This window comes from Pogona vitticeps, chromosome 3 (genome assembly GCF_051106095.1).
Source record: "Pogona vitticeps strain Pit_001003342236 chromosome 3, PviZW2.1, whole genome shotgun sequence".
Taxonomy (NCBI): Eukaryota; Metazoa; Chordata; class Lepidosauria; order Squamata; family Agamidae; genus Pogona; species Pogona vitticeps.
In genome coordinates, this window is record NC_135785.1 from 103,819,890 (window position 1) to 103,833,828 (window position 13,939).

At 41.8% G+C, this 13,939-nt stretch overlaps 1 protein-coding gene across 6 annotated transcripts in view; it reads left to right on the top strand.

Moving 5' to 3' along the window:
• The first annotated feature begins 9,490 nt into the window (after positions 1-9,490).
• The window catches only part of OGDHL (oxoglutarate dehydrogenase L), a 109,459-nt gene continuing 105,010 nt past the window's right edge, over positions 9,491-13,939 (top strand). For 2 of the 6 annotated variants that reach the window (XM_072995074.2, XM_072995072.2), the window contains exon 1: positions 9,633-9,768. The gene's annotated coding sequence lies outside the window, so the exon portion shown is untranslated. Of the gene's footprint in view, positions 9,769-13,939 lie in introns of all 6 variants that reach the window. The other 4 variants (XM_072995073.2, XM_078391017.1, XM_078391018.1 and 1 more) reach the window with 4 other exon arrangements.

Below are 13,939 nucleotides of genomic sequence, written 5' to 3' on the forward strand. Positions count from 1 at the left end.
ACTGCTTTATATTAACCATTAAGTGTGATGTGGGAGGAAGGTGTTAAAAAGGAATTGCAAGCTATCTACCCATACAAGAGGTTTGGAGAGTGGCTTCAAAGCATTCCATTAAAAAATAGATATGGTGCAAAGAACAAAAGTAAACAGAAGAGCTGTTTAGTGCGTGCAGAATAGCCCAGTGGGGGCATTACCTCTGAAGAGAACTTTAGCTTGGAGACACAACATGGTGTTGATTAGTGCAAATAAACCTCTAAAAGAGGCACCTTTTTAGCAATTGCAATCAGAGACTGCCACTGGGGCTTCAAAAGCTTCATTAGCAAAAAAAAAAAAAAAAAAAAAAAAAAAAAAAAAAAAGGGGGGGGGGTGGAATCTCCCAAACTGAGATATGCTTTTCAAAATACCAAAGTCTAAAGTACCTACTTGTTCATATTTGGTCATTCTCTTGAAATAGAAAAAGCTAAGAAAGATGCACATTTTAAACAAATCGTGAAAAGTGATACTCTATATTTTGGAGAAGAAAACATCACACAAAGACTATGTAATAGACATAAAAATGTTTCTAAAAGTACAAATTTTCCTTTTGCCTAAAATGTAATACTGACTCTAACTCCCATAGATTTCATTGCAGGACTGGAGCGCTGCTGGAGAAGGAGGACCTTGGTGGCGCACAACACAGGGTAAGTGGCCCAGCTGGCCTGGGGGCTGGAGGGAGGATCCGTGCAGTACCTGTGGTACCACTCCAGTTACTTTGTACCAAGAAGCACAATTTAAGTCATGCCCATCTCTGGTGGGAAATAAAATAAACAGGACTCAAATAGCCCTTTCAGTTCACCCTCTTGGTCTGAAATAGAGTACAGCATGTAAAGATCAGGATCTGTCAGAACACAGGAAGGAACTTGTCTTACTGTCATAGCATTTTTACTTGTGGCAAAACATCAGAGGATTGTTAATACAACACAATAATACTCTCTGTGCAGATTTGAGGGTTTTCTTCACTTGAAATTTCTGTGTTCTTTCCCCTCGTCCCATGCCTTAACTACCCATTCAAATCAAAAGAAAGAAAGAACAGGCTAGTCTAGTGGGTGGGTGAATGCATGAAGAAACAGGACGATGACTGTAAATAGGTTTTGACTTTATAATAGTGCATTTATCACTATATGAAGACCCGGTGTGGTGTAGTGGAGTGTTGAACTAGTATTCAGGAGACTTGGGTTCAGATCTCTACCAGACCATAGAAACTCATGGGGCAGCAATGGTAAACTACTCCTTGAACATCTCACATACCTCACAAACCCTATTAATGTTGCCATAAGTTGGAAGGGACTTGACAGCACATAAAGCCCAGCATTGTATAACCAGAATCATTTTAGACTGTATGAGCAGAGATGATCAATCATTTAAATATTCCTCCTGGCAAATTCTATTTTGTGTCCCCCATTCCCCATTGGTTGAGAGAATAGTCATGCAACCAGACACTCAACGGGGAGCTGCCAGAGTAAGGAAGCACTTATATGATTATCCTTCTGCTCCGAATAGAATAGAGGCCTATGTACTGTACTATGTTTCCCTGAAAATAAGACAGGGTCTTATATTATTTTTTGCTACAAAAATGCATTAGGGCTTATTTTCAGGGGATGTTTTATTTTTTTCATGTACAACAATCTATGTTTATTCAAATACAGTCATGTCATCTTCTTCTGGTTGCTGCACAATGGTGAAGGGCGGGCTTTCACTGAACTGGGGCTTATTTTTGGGGTAAGGCTTATATTACCAGCATCCTGAAAAATCCTACTAGGGCTTATTTTCAGGTTAGGTCTTATTTTTGGGGGAACAGGGTATTTATTAAATCACTGGGATTCAGTTGCTATAATTACACTTACACAAACTACACAGAACATAAAGGGAGAAAAGAAAGTAAGTACAATAAAACTCAAGAAATCTGGGTTGCAGAATTGCTCAGTTCCCAAAATGCTTTGTTAAAAAATATGAGTACTGTACTGTATTCCACAAACTTGAAAGTAGGGTGTAATTATCTCTCCCGCACCCTATTACAAAAATATATTCCTAAAGTCAAATTAGCAACAGAAAAACGGTTTATGTGATATTATGATTCTAATCTTAGTTGCATCATTCTAATCTGTTAAATTATAGGAAAAAGCTTTTCCTACTATTTCCCCTTTGAAAATTTGTCACAGTGGTCAATCTGATCCTGGTAAAGCAATGTGTGTAATACACTTGCTCACCTAAATAATTTGCAGCTCCTGCATTCCCGTTGTTCCTTTCTAGGTCAAACAATTTCCCTTCTTTTATTCCAACTGCATTCCAATCTCAATACAAATTATGATACATGTTGGTCTTTTCGCCACAGAATGTGACAGTTTTAATCAGTTCTACAGATGACAGACCTTGGTTGCAGTTTGCTGTGCTCCAAGAAGTCCAGCAAAAACAGCAACTAATGTAATCAAAACAAATTTGTAGCCTGGGAAAAAAAGCAAGGGAAGAGGTGTGATGGGAAGTTAAAAAAATAACACAATCTATGTTGCAATGCTATGTTGCTGTCATGTTTCTGTATATTCTAGCAGAGAACACAGGGATAATATTTATCTTAAATTAGGACTTCAACTATTACCAGTCTTTTTGTCAAGATCTAATATATGCTCCTTTTGTTGTGTTTAATATATGCAGTGAAAAAGTGGGAAAGTGATGTCCATTCTCGTCATGAAAGAACTAAACGTTGCATGATTATGAAAGCAGCTTTAAATCAACTTTTCCACAAAAACAAAAGAACCCTACACTACTTTATCCTATCTGGATTTCTCTCATAGTATAGACAAGAGAATATTGCATATGCTTTAATCTAATTATTGTCAAAAGGCCTTTCTGTCTAGTATTATTAAGATATATACTAGGTGGGAAGCAAGGAATTTTGCTACTGCATTTCTTTGTTCAGTGGCACCAGGAACTTGGGGTCTGAAAATAAAAACAAAACCCCCAAAATTGTTTCTTTCACCAGGGCTGACACCAGACTTGAGAAGGCTGTCGGGATGTTGCTGATGCCACTGTTGCCATTTCTGTTTTGCTCCTTTCCCATCGCTACTGTGTGCTGCTACCAGTCACTAAACATGCTATCCCCAGATGCATTTATCTAGTGGGTGCTAGTATAATGGAAGGGATAAGAGCTAAGGTATTGCTCAGATCTGGGAATCTGCAATTTTAGTTCACAGTACAAATCAGGTAAAAGAAGCATCACTCATTACATGTGGGGGATCTACGCAGATGATTATTATGTCTGAGAGCAATATGCTCTTTTGAGTACCAGGACTGTGTGTGTGTGTGTATGTGTGTGTGAGAGAGAGATAGTGCTCTAAGTCCATTCAGTCTAAGACCTGAAATTTGGCATGCATACTACAGGGAACCTTAGAATGTGTATCTCAATGTATTTTTATTCAAAAAGAGGATTAATTCAATTACCTTCAAACTACTTGTAGCGTGCAGTATCACACTGGACTGGAATCTTATTTATTTATTTAATAAAGCTTGTATACTCCCCAAAGCCTATTCAGGGTGGTTTACATAACATAGGACATAGAACAGATGATAAAATATAATAACATAATAAACCAAAAAACAACTAAAAGGGCAATTACCAAGTGACACCTGAAATAACATAAACTTTAGCTAAATTACAAAAGACTGTAGCAAAATATAATAAATATAATATAATTAAAATATTGTATTGTAAAACACTGAAATAAGAAAAACAAAAAGCAACAAATGGGGGACAAGATAAACTAAGAGAGGATGTTGCCTCCCTAAACAGTTCAGTTTTCACTGGCTCTAAAAGTTGTGGAGGGGAGAGTGCTGTTTAATTTCTATAGAAACCGTGTTCCACAAAGAGGGTGCCCCTCTTGAAAAAGTCCAGTTTCTAATACGTGTTTTTGTTGCTTCTCTTGGGACAGGCACCCTCAGTAATAAAGCCTGAGAGGAATAGATTGGTTGGATAGATATTCTTGGGTAGAGATGCTCTGACAAGTAGCAAAGTCCCAAACTATTAAGAGCTTTATGCGTATTAACTAACACCTTAAATCTGACACAGAAGCTAATAGGAAGCCAATGGAGATGAGACAGGATTGGGAGAGACATGATCAAACCTCGTTAGAAGACAAACATCAAGCCCCTCAGGCCTAAGAAGGCTCTCAAAAGTAGAAGACCTTGAGATTTAATTTAAATACTTATGTGCTGTTTGAGATGGGGTACAGCCAGCCTACTTAAGCCTTCAATATCAGCCTTTCTCACTGCTAGAACAATACACATCTCACTTATTAACCCATCTGTCTGGTGAAACTTCTCTGTTCCTTTGTGATTAGATTCGTTACATATATCTGGAGCAGTTCCTCTTTTTTGGCAGGAAACAACAAGGGAGACTCCTTTTGAACGTTACCAACTTTATAGATCTTAACATTTGGAGAATCAACAATCACTTCAACCAGTTCAAATAAACTAATATTGTGCAACTGTCCATAATGAGGTAACAATACTTCTGCCTTTGAGTTGATGGGGTCTAAGAAGGGGCTGGTCCAAACCGTTCGCGATCTGTTGGTTTCCTCAGGGGTGTACTTCTCACTGCACAGATGGTTCCACAATAGGGATGTCTCGCCCAGTTGCCCTCCAGAGGAAGATGGCTGAATGAGGAGTCCGGCCAGACCACCTTCTTCCAACGAGCCTGTCCTCTCGGATACACCACCACTGTCCATTCTAATGGATCCACTGGTATCTCTTTTTGTTTGGCGACGTCTGGATTAGGCAGCAACCCTCCGGTCTTTAGATTAGGAAAATCCTCTAGTAATCCTCTCGTTCTTTATTATTCAACTTCCTTTTCTCCTTCTCTCTCATCTTTTTCCTCCAGTGCTCCCGGAATTCTAAATTGTCTCCTCCCACACTGATCCTTTATATCTTCTTCCCATACTGGTAAAATTAACTCCTCCCTTCTTCCCCCTCTTTCTCTTCTACCAAACAAATCCCAGTCTTTTCCTCTTTCTCGCCTTCTTCTACATTCACCCCTTTTTCTAATGTCTCACTCTTTCCACTTCATCCCTCACGGATATCTTCTATTGAAGGGACGGCTCACTCTCCACTTTCTCTTTTTTTCTCTCTCTCTTTCACATCCTTTACTCCAACTTTCCTTCACACTCTCAGTATAGACCTTGGAGCCAAGGTTATACATTAGTGTATTGTAATAATAAAGACCCCGGTTGTGAAAGTACCCGTTTGGTGTGTGTTGTCTGGAGAGCAGATTTTTAGAGGAACTGGAGCAAAAGCAGGTAAGCTCACTTCTGTATTAACTTGGAATGGCTTTTTAAGACTATTTACATTTAAGCGTCAGGGTATAATATTTGATGCTTGAAAATCAATCCATTACTTAGCATGCAAGGATCACATTTCTCTTCGTGATCTGAGCACTGCACAGTTATCCTGGAAAACACAAAAAGCCATAACGGCATGTAGGAAGAAACATGCCCCATGCTGTACATAAGCTAAGGTTTGTTTAGTTATGAGTGCAGACTTGGCTTCTTCCTTACTAGTAATATTGAACATTTATCTAGTGCTTTCAAGAGTTTGAAGCACTATCCCATTACAATGCAGTACAAAAAAGTCAGTATTCCCATTCCTATGCAGTAAAGGGATGGCAGCAAGAATGCCGCCTTAGGAAACTGAAGATAGAAACAAAATTCTAACGTGCAGCTTCTTGATTCATTGCTCATTCCATCAGCCATAATGCCTTCATACCCTACTGATGTTTCTTTCACAGACTGACTGTGAAACACTATATTGGGGTGGGAAAAGTTTTGCCCTCCCTATAATTTGGCCTGCTGTTCCAGCCAACCTGGCCAATGTCAAGGTGGATAGAGACTAAAACTCCCAAAGGGCTAAACATTCCCCACTCCTAAAATGAACCACTGGTCAGGACATAGTCTAACCTAGGCACTTTAAAATAACAGAATAGCCCTTCACCTATTTGCTCTTGTCTGTAGGCATCCTTCAGCCCCGAGAGATTATAATAACATGTCTAGAGTGGCTGAGAAGGCCAATTTGAGAATGACAATCCCTACTACACTGAAGACAAATCCAATCTGTCCCCTGTCCAGCTCCCTGGTTTTTCTGGTTTTGGGACTGCCTCTTTGCCTCGGCCTGCTGGACAAGTGTCTCTTCAAATTGGGAAAGGCCATGCTACACCACCTGCCTCCAGGCTGAATGCTCAGATGTCAAGGTTTCCCATCTGTTGAGGTCCATTCCTAAAGCTTTCAGATCCTGCTTGCAGATATCCTTCTATCGCAGCTGTGGTCTCCCTCTGGGGCGATTTCCCTGCACTAATTCTCCATACAGGAGATCCTTTGGAATCCGGCCATCAGCCAGTCTCACAACATGCCCAAGCCAACGTAGACGTCACTGTTTTAGTAATGTATACATGCTAAAAATTCCAGCTCATTCTAAGACTACTCTATTTGGAAATTTGTCCTGCCAGGAGATACCAAACATGTGTTGGAGACAACACATATGGAACATGTTCAGCTTCCTCTCCTGCCATGCACAAAGGGTCCAGGACTCACTGCAGTACACAAGTTCTATAGACCTGGATCTTGGTATATGCCGTCAGCTTCTTATTAAACCATACTCTCTTTGTGAGTCTAGAGAAAATGGTAACTGCTTTGCCAATGCATTTAGCCAGCTCAGCATCTAGGGAGAGGGTGTGGGAGGTTGTTGAACCAAGGTACACAAAGTCATGAACAACCTCCAATTCTTGTGTGGAGATGGTAATAGAGGGAGGTGAGTCCATGCCCTGGCCCATGATATGTGTTTTCTTCAGGCTGATTGTTAGTCCAAAGTCTTGGCAGGCCTTGCTAAAACGATTCATGAGTTGTTGGAGGTCTTTAGCAGAGTGGGCAACAACAGCAGCAGCATCGGTGAAGAGGAAGTCCCGCATGCATTTCAGCTGGACTTTGGTTTTCGCTCTCAATCTAGAAAGATTAAAGAGCTGTCCATCTGATCTAGTCTGGAGATAGACACCTTCTGTTGCAGTTCCAAAGTCGTGCTTCAGCTAAAAAGATCTCAAACAGTGTCAGCGCAAGGACATTGCCCTTTTTCACACCACTTCGGATGTCAAAGAGATCTGATGTTGAGCCATAAAAAACTACAGTGCGCTTCATTTCCTCATGAAAGGACCTGATGATGTTAAGGAGTCGAGGTTGACATCCAATCTTGGAAAGTATTTTAAAAATGCTGTCCCTGCTAACCAAATGAAGATCTACGAAGGCCACAAAGAGTGGCTGTCATTGTTCCCTACATTTCTCCTGCAGCTGTCAGAGGGAGAATACCCTGTCAGTGGTGGATCTATTAGCTCAAAATCCACACTGTGATTCTGGATAGACTGTCTGCAAGCACCTGGAGTCTCTTCAGCACAACACGGGCAAGCAGCTTCCCTACAATGCTGAGAAGAGAGATGCCATGGTAGTTATTGCAGTTGCCCCTGTCTCGTTTGTTCTTATACAATGTGACTATGTTCGCATCCTTCATGTCCTGTGGTACTCCACCTTCCCTCCAGCAAAGACAAAAGATTTCATAAAGCTCAGTGATGATGATCTCTTTACAGCACTTCAGCAGGGATGTTATCCTTCCCAGGTGCCTTGCTGGAGGTGAGGGAATCCAAGACCACTTTTATTTCTGCTAAAATTGGTTTGTTGTCCAACTCTTCGAAGACAGGCAGGCACTTTATTTTATTTAGTGCCTCTTTGGTTACTACATTCTCTCTGGAATATAGCTCAGAGTAGTGCTGCATCATGGCCACTGGTCCCATTACCTCCTGGCAAATAGAAGGGGAAGATATAGAGGCAGTGACAGATTTTACTTCATGTCGGATGCTGCATTTGGATGAGTGGTCTTGTTGTCTGTTCTTCTGACGTCCCTCCTCCGGTCAGGTAAGCTTGTTAATACCCATTAATGTACATTCACAGAGACCACAAAGAAGAAAGAAAGGTTACTTACCTGTAACTCTGGTTCTTTGAGTGGTCATCTGTGAATTTATACTTCCCGCCCATCCTCCCCGCTGTCCGTGATGTCTGTTTCATTTTATTCAGTGGTGGGCAGTTTGGGAACTGAGGCACTAGCCAGGATGGGCAGACCACATGCCCTAGGGGAGCAGTCCTGGCGAATGAGTGTTAAAGCTCTAGAAGATTCTGGAAGCCTCTGCACAAGCGCAGATTAACCCATTAGTGTGAATTCACAGATGACTGCTCGAAGAACCAGTTACAGGTAAGTAACCTCTCTATATCCTGCCATGGGACAGCTTGGGCTGGTGCTGATAGTGAAGCAGAAAAAGGAGAGGGCAGATGGTGTGTGAAAATTTCCCTATTAATGATGCACACCACAACTTTTCCTGACATGCTGCAGCCTGATATAACTCTCATGGGAAGCAATACAGGTATGGTGTTACTTTTGAAAGATGCACAACAATAGATTGGTGGTACCTATTTATCCACTTGCATTTTGCATGCTTTCGAACTGCTAGATTCGCGGGAGCTGGGACAAGCGATGGGGGCTCACTCCATCATGTGGATTCGATCTTACAACTGCAGGTCTTCTGACCTTGCAGCACAGAGGCTTCTGCGGTTTAACCCGCAGCGCCACCACGTCCCTTGGGAACCCCCACCCTAAATGGTGTCTCCTAGGTCAGGTATGGCCTTAAATACAGAGAGAGCAAGGTTGGAGAAAGCTGGACCATGGAACTGAAAGGAAGTGACTGCTTCACATGCCATGGAAAAGAAGACATGGCCCAGAAAGGAACTGATGGATAGTTCAGTGGTTTAAGTCTCCGGCTGCAGAGCCAGAGGTTAAGAGGCTTCTTTTCCATGGCATGTGAAGCAGTCACTTCCTTTCAGTTCCATGTGCCTCCTCGACAGGACCTGGACTCAAGGATCTATTGGGTCCCTTCCAGCTCTACATTTCGGTGACGATGATGATGACAAGCAGCAGGCTGAAGGGTTAGTGTTCTTTTGTGCTTCTGCTTTGCAAAACAGTGATTATTTTTCTCCTACTGCAAAAAAACAAGAAAGAAGCCTAGCGGCACTTGGAAGGCAAGTTTTGTTTGGCTTTGTAAGCCTTCAGGCGGACTGGAGTCCACCTGAGGAAGGCCACGACAGTTTATGCCAGGTCACATTCGCCGCGAAGGCGCCGCCCAACTTCTACTTTTTCCAAGCGACGAGGCTACCAAAGCCGCCCCGGTGGCGAGTATTCTCGCAAGCGAGGAAGCAGCCGCGACGAGCGACGTAGGTGGGTTTCACACCTTCCTTTGAGCGCACGCCTCCCCCCCCCACCCCAAAGAGGGAGGGAGGGGAAACCGCTGCCTCCCTTTGTGAGGGGGCGCGGACACGCGCGCCTCTCACGGAGCCGCGCCCGCGGCGGCCCTTCTTTCGCTCCAGCACCGCGTCGCGGGCGGACAGCGGTTTTTTTCCCCGGCCCCTCCCCCAGTCCGATGACCTCAGCGCGCCCAACCAGTGACAGAAGCGGCCTTCTCCTCCTCCTCCTCCTTCTCCTCCTCCTCCTCCTCGCAGATTCTGGCCGTTCCTCCCGGCCGAGCTTCGTCTCACTCACGTGATCAAGCAGGTATCGCTGTCTCCCCTGGCCCCGCCCCCTGCCGCGCGACCACCTCCCGTTCAAAATCCTCCCCGTCACCCGCCCCCGCCCGCTGGATTGGAGGGCAGGAGAAGGCACAAGGTCTGTTCACCTGCTCTGAAGGCGAGGGGTGGGGAGGGAAAGGGAGCGCTTGTTTCTATGGCAACAGACTGAGGGGTGGGGAGGGGTGGGGGGTTCGCCAGGGGACAGAATACCGGAAGGTGGGGGAGGAAACGGTGGTCCTGAGGAGGAGGAGAAGGCCAGGCTGGGCATGCCTGTCAGCAAATGGGCCTGTGAGAGTTTTCCGCAGGGGTTTTTTTTTTGGTGGTCCTGAGGTTGCTTTGTTTAGTCCTGCTGCTCCCGAGGCAATAAACTTTTTTTTTTTTAAGCAGACACTTGAGAGGTCATGGTGACAGTTTATTGACTTCTGTCTTGGAGACATCTTTCACCTCTAGTCATAAAGCCCCACAGATTAATTGAAAGAGGCCTAGTTCCCTCGGGGAAGGGTCACCTGCAGGGCGAGATGGCCTTCAGGTTGTCCTTAGGGAAGGAGCCTGTTTAGGACAGTTGTTTGTCCGCATCATTATTTAGCTGAAATGTTTTATTTGAGAGTTGGAGTTGTAAGGATGGAGACAAAAGCTGCCAGGTTATCTTTTATACAGGCCACAGTGCTCAGAGCTGCTGCCCCTGTTTGAATGCTATTTAGAGAAAGGAGAGAATGTTAACTATGATGGACCACATATGATGTAGTCTAGCCAGGCATGTAACCTAAATGGATGGGGTCATCTCTGCTTTAAAAGATGCGTAAATTTTGTACTAATTTAATATGGCTGGGATGTGGCTTAATGATTCAGGGCCTTGCAGTTCTTTTCTGCATCATCTGATCCTTGCAGACTGGCTGCCTAAAGAAAGGGAGCTAAATAGATGGGGGAAGGTATATAATGATACAACCACTAATTTAAGATGGTGAAGAGACAATACATTTATTAGGTGTTTGTTCGAGAATACCTGCTGGTGTGCTTGTGTACATGCTTGCGTTGCAGAGATATATTGACATGTATGAAATATATTACTTGCTATTTCATGCCATACCATAAATTCTTATGGAAATACTGAAATATTTGAAACCTGTATTTACCAGCTCTGTCTTACAAATGTGGGCAATAATGTCATCTGGTGTATGCAGATTGTGTGATTTTATATCCACTTTTTTCTGAGAATTTTTTTTATTCCAATGTAAGTGCTAGTGTAACTTTGCTTCTGTTCTGATACAGGATTGTTGAACAATATATTGTTGAACAATATAAGGGCCTGTGAGGAAAAAAGTTATAATACAGTACTGCTTTGCAGATAATTCTACTGATCACAGAACAGGTAGAATTACCATACCTTTGTACAAATGCAACCTTTCCTAATATTTCCAAACACAGAATTTGCCTCTTTTATCATGACCACACATGAATTGACATTTTCAATAAACTACCTGCCACCACCTCAGTTTTTTTCCCCTGGAAGGTCATAGCTTGTCCAGGTGCTGTCAGTGTGTATGCAATCCTGCTGTTTTGTCAGTACCCACAAATTATATTTACTTGCATTTAAAGTGGTGTGCTATTTTGTTTCTCATTCACACAAATCCAGAAATGAATCTGCACATTTCACAAAAATTAATATTCTACTGATCAGATGTATAACTCTGTATGAATAACATGTATGTTATTCTAGGTACCCGATCAAAATAAGCATATGGTGGTATTTGTTTATGTTTTGGTGAAAGAAAACTGCTACTGACATTGGCCTTTTCAGTGTAATAGAAAACATTGGGTCTTATAATGAATGAGTCAAAACCTGGAGTGAGTCTTGAATTTCTGCCACTGCTTTACCTTTTCATGTACCAGAAAATGTGATCAGAAGCTTCCAATTTTAAACTAAGCACAATTCCCCATGACATCCAAACTGAGAAGAAAGTGATTGGCTTAAACTGTGGTTAGTGAGAACAAGTTGGCCTCAAAACTTTGTTGGCCTCAAAACCCTCTAGATTTTTCTTACTAATCATAGTTAAGCAAACCACAGCTTCTTCAATTTAGACATGTGGTTTAGTGTAAAAATGATCTCTGTTTCTGATGCATGAGGAGAAAGCACCGAGTATCTTAGCCATAGGCTCAAGCAGAGTCATTTATGTGGCAGAAAAATGTTTCCCATTATACATGAAACATTATGCTAAAATCACTAGAGTATTTTGCCCTGATATAGCCTAATCTTAAAGAACTATTTGGAAGAAATCACTTATTCATAGAATTTTTCTCAAATAAGTTGAAACCATATTTCTGACTGTTTTTGCAAAATTCTTTTGTAATTCATGAATGGATATTTAAGTTGGGAACAAAAATCAGTTATTTTTATGGAATAGATTCTCTCGCCCCTAAACCTCCTTATGCTCCCAAAATCTGTTTTGGAATGTTGGGACACCCTGGGGAATAAAAAGAAAATTATATAAATGTTTTATAATGAAGAAATATATTATTCCTAACAGTAAGGTAGTGCTGTTATCAGAATTTTTTTAATTGGTTGCATGGAATATTTTGGAACTGTTGCCATTGCTATAGAACATGCTTTTTTGCGTTCAGTTCTGAAAAAGCTAAACTTTCCAAAAACATGCACCAGGGCTTTGTGTAAGGAATTGTCCAAATTCCTATCATTCAGGGAAACACAGTTTTCCTGACTTCTCTTAGTCCGGGACCAGGTTTTATGCAATATTAGGTGTTCTGTGTATGTGTGTTCTGTGCCTTCTGAACTGACCTATAGTGACCTTAATAGGGTTTTCAAGATAAGTGAGATATTTAAGGAGTGGTTTTACCAGTTCCGTTCCCCTAGTGAACTTCCATGGCTGAGTGGGGATTCAAACCCTGTTCATAAGAGTCCTAGTTTATAATTCTACGTTGCATTGCACTCTGAATCCTATTAGGGGCTCTGGGCTCACCTTTATTAAAAGATTTGAAGGGATCCAAAGGACCACAAGAAAACATATTCTGTGGTATTTAAATTATCTGCAGTTCCTTCATCTTAGAGCTTAATGTATGCTTTAAGCCCATGTATTCTACTCATTATTCAGATAATAAGCAAATACAGTGATTGAAGTCCTATTAACAGGGCTCCCTGTGTTTGGGTGGACACAAATACATGAATGACTTTCCATGATGTGATTTTTTTTTTGTGGAAAAAATCTATATGGAACAGTGCGTCCTGTATGGATTTGTCCTCCATTTGTTATGTTGACTATGTGACAGTGAGACACAATGGGTGTATGCATTTATAACAGCCAGTTAAACCTGCACTTTTTATCATACCAGAAGTTAGCATATTGTGAAAATACAGCCTTAATGAAGCCTGCTGTGTTTCTTTCCCTATACTCTCAGTTTAGACGTTCTCAGATTTTCCAGAGGCATTATCTGTCAGTCTGTGTGGAACAACTGATACACTTAGGAACCTGGTTTTAGGGAATTTATTGACGTATGGTGTGTATAGTTGCCTTGTTTGACCTTAGTTCAAAAAGGATTAGATCATTCAAAGATTAAACCTTGTATCTAAAGGCGTTTGTCACAACCTTCTCCTTTGGAGGGCATAGGCTAAGAACAAGATGCTAAATGCAAGTTACACGTTGATAAGATCTTCTGTGTCATCAGATCATGTACTGAGCAGGGTGCAATTGAGTCTTGCATTACTTAGTAGTTTTAAGGAATGTTACTAATGCACATAACACTCGCAGCTATTTGCTGCCTCACTTTACAGGAATCTTTATTATTTAGTAAACACATTCACCTTCTCTGCTCTGTTCTCTTGAATAAACCAGAAGAGATTTTTAAAAAATCAGTAGTGATTGCATATGTCTCAGTTTGCTAAGTTGCTAAGAAGCAGTGAAAATTACGAAGCAAAATGTATGTCCTTCATAAACAAATATGATTCTTGTTTACTATACTTGACTATTTCTGCTTCATGTTAACAGAAGATTGAACCTGAAGAAATAGTTAATCACTGTCTCCTTGTGTGCAGTACTAACGAAGGTCTCAGAGCCAACACTGCTGAACAACCTCTATCAATGTCCCTTCCACTACTGCTGCTATGCAGTAGCAGTCCCTCTGTCCCCTGTCACAATTTTGCCCCGCCCCCCAATTAGGATTTGGATTCAACCAAATCTCTTCTTCTGATGAGACAGCTAATTCATGGAGAGAGTGAGTGCATCTTAGTCTGGTCTCCCAACTTTGACCCTTCTACCTTG